At 33.6% G+C, this 3,445-nt stretch overlaps 1 protein-coding gene across 1 annotated transcript in view; it reads left to right on the top strand.

Moving 5' to 3' along the window:
* Positions 1-3,087: 3,087 nt before the first annotated feature.
* The window catches only part of slc4a5b (solute carrier family 4 member 5b), a 28,104-nt gene continuing 27,746 nt past the window's right edge, over positions 3,088-3,445 (top strand). The window contains exon 1 of the mRNA XM_016554420.1: positions 3,088-3,158. The gene's annotated coding sequence lies outside the window, so the exon portion shown is untranslated. The remainder of the gene's footprint in view (positions 3,159-3,445) is intronic.

Here is a 3,445-nt window from a genome sequence, read left to right as displayed (position 1 = left end):
GAGATGCTCTTTGGAACATTCTCAAATATAATTTCTAATGAAAACATAATTGTATTAAATTGCAAATAAAAATGCAAAACAGATGCATTTTCATTAGTGTTCTCAGATTTTGGACCCCATATGATGTAGCACTTCCATTGAGCTCTCATTAGGGAGCTCTTGGCGGTCTGGCAGATCCCTTCTAAACAGGTCCTGCTTTCTTTCAGTTCGCTGATCGTGGATGAAATTAGAGGTCTTCAGATCTGCTGCTGGCGAGACTGATAAAAGATGGTTGATTTAATGTGCCAACAAGATTTCACCGCAACTTTTCAATCATCCCTTGGCTTGCCGGCAAGAATGATGGGACGAAACGAAAGTTTCAGGTATGCCGCAAAACTGATTGTAGGTGAAATGGATTTAAATACATTACAATATTTTAGAGTGCTACACTCTTACCGGTAGCTGAAAGCATGATTGAATTAGCCTAAATAGATAATACACACAAATGCAAAGTTTATACAAGGCTCACGGATTGGTAAATTTGGCAGTCTGTCTTAACCGATCCAGTTTGACCTGTGGACAGCAGAGATGTGTGAGCATGCATGTGTGTTGACGGAATAAAAATCCTTCTGAAGTATCTCTAGCGTGTTCACAGACACCATTGAAACGGCCCAATACTCATTATCCTGCACTCATCATGCAGTGAATCTGACTCTGGCTTCACCTCTAAATCCCTGATTATTATGTCTGAAGTGAGAGGATTTTATGGAGACTTCCTTCTCTGAAGAACCGTAGAACTAGCTCACATCCATTTGGATGAGAAGTCTAATCCTCTGCTTATCCACAAGGACATCTCAGGCTTACAAGTTTTTAATTTATTATGATCCGTCAGAGCAAAAGTTTGTCTAAAGCACAGCAAGAACACAAGCCTTCCGTCTTCACAGTGCATGTCTGCTTCAATCACTATTTATGTGACGAATCATTGAAGATTATTACTCATGCATGATGCATCACTATACTATTCTTGATCATCTACATGCTTATTTTGCTAAAGTGACAACACAGCTAACAGGGAACATTCTCAGGCTCTTTCAAACTTATAAATAAATGTTCCAGTAATGTTAATAGAACATTCGTTTGTTCAAAGTTCTCAGGTCTTTTTATAATGTTCTCAAAACATTCTTTTCACACACAAAAAAAAAAAGATTTTTTTTTTTTCCTGAAATGTTTTAGTTGAATGTTCATCTAAAGTTTTCACTAGTTTCAGAATGTTCAGAGAATGTTTAAAAGTAATTTTCCCATAATGTTTGCAAAATGATCAAATGGCATGTTCCCTTAACAGAAAAAAAAAAAACTAGATGTTTTGAACGTTTGGGGAAGATTCAGAAATGCAGTTTTTACACCTAAATGGAAATGTTAGCCAAACATTCTTGGGACATTTTTGTTAGCTGGGAAACCTTATGCTTTAGATCATTTAAAATCTAGTTATTTATATGTAAATATCTCCAACATTAGGCTGTCAATCATCTGTCGAGTTTATATTATAGGGAACATATGCTCTGATATCTGCTTGTCATACGTTAGAGTAATATTCCTTCAGAAGTCAGTCATTAAACTCCCCTCATCATATGAAATATTCATTAGTATATGGATTTTTTTGTTATAATGAGATGAATCATTATGTTGATCATTATATTTACATTTTACACCCATTTAGCAGATGTTTTTATTCAAAGTAATTTACACATGAGAAATGCCACATATTTTCAAATGAAGGCTATCGATTCTTTAATTTTTCCTTTCTTTTGTCTGAAATTAAGACATCAGTCCTCATGTCTCAGAGTCAGAGCTGATGTTTAGATGCGCTCTCCACATCAGTTTACGTCAATAACAATAGGTAGCATGACCGGTAAAACAATATCATGATACATGATCATGTGTCTGTGATACTATGATCTGAAACGCCAGGCACAACCTAGATTAAGACAAGCTTGTATTGCAATAAGATGAGTTTGTGGTGCCATCTTGTGGATAACCGGTTATTTAAAAATGCATTTAAATGTTATGCAAAACAGCAATTTGCTACATCAAAAGTATGTATATGTGACAGATTTTGACCTATTTTAAATGATTTTTAATTAAACAAAAACTTGCATTGTTTCTATTTCACACAGATATGTTCCCTCAATGTTCATTAAACATAAATTTGATCATCATAAAATTAGAGACCAGAAAAAGTTTAACCATACTGTATTTTCTCTAATCAATAATCAATGTTCTTGCTAGTGTTTTATTTACAATAATTAATACAGATCCCACACATGACTATGACCACCAAAATTTGTAATTGTTTATTTATAAAAAAAATAATAATATGTACTTTTAAATGTACAAGCTAGTAAATACCACAAATATGATTATCTAGGTTTTTTTTCCATTTATTTTATTTATTTAATTACTCATTTTATTAATTGATTTATTGTTTAAAAATTGTGAATTTTGTTTGCTTGTTCATTTAGATCAAAAACCACACTTGCACAATCATGCTTTTCTAGCAAAACATTTTACAAAAATAAGTTTTAAATGAATTTTAAATGATAAAACATTAAGAGAAAATCTACTGACATTTTGTGGTTGTGAAATATTGGTGTAATTCTTTGTTGATTCCACTTGGTTTGAACTTCAGCATGCATTGACTGATTTTGATGAAACTCAAGCCATATGTTCAAGTTGGAGGAGGCTGATGCATTGATATTCAGATATTTTTAGGGGTCACTGTTCTGTGCATGTGCAGTATAGTGCAACATAGTTTTCTTGTAATATGCATTTAACAAGTAGGCCTATGGATAAATTACTGCATCACTGTGAATCTGGATTCATGTTGAACTGTCAGACAATAGCGTGGTCAATTACAAAACAGCCAGCGGGGTGTTCAGAGTGAGCATGCTGTGTGTGTATCATTTAATGAACTTCATGTCACGTTTTCTGCCACCGTACTGTGCTCAGTGCTGTGCTTATGACCCGGAGCATTTGACTCTTCAGCCAATCACAAGACAGATTGACGGTTGTGATCGGCTGTCTCTATGTGTCTGATACTGTACAGAGAAACGAGCCTGAGTTCATCTGATACAGACAGATGCTCATCACACCGGTCATCTCAACGCCACTTCTGTAACAAGTTAAGAGCTGATGGTTTTTCATTGTAAAGTTCTTGTAAAAGTAGAATTCTTCAGAAACTTGGTTAATATTAAACAATTGCTGTTAATGTAGACCTAAGGTCTTGTCAAAAAAAATAAATAAAAAAATAGTGATTGATTTTTGATACATAAAAATAAAATAAAATTTATATATATTATTTAAAGTGTCTCTGCAAATTCTATCACTAAAGTGTATATATAAAATATATATAAAGCCTTTAGTGCCACCCAGGGGAATTGCAAAAAAAAAAAAAGAATTGTTTTCAAAC

The sequence above is a fragment of the Sinocyclocheilus rhinocerous genome, unplaced genomic scaffold (assembly GCF_001515625.1).
Source record: "Sinocyclocheilus rhinocerous isolate Xijiao unplaced genomic scaffold, SAMN03320098_v1.1 scaffold886, whole genome shotgun sequence".
NCBI classification, from domain to species: domain Eukaryota; kingdom Metazoa; phylum Chordata; class Actinopteri; order Cypriniformes; family Cyprinidae; genus Sinocyclocheilus; species Sinocyclocheilus rhinocerous.
Note: the sequence above shows the minus strand (reverse complement) of the source record. Positions and strands in the feature narration are given on the sequence as shown.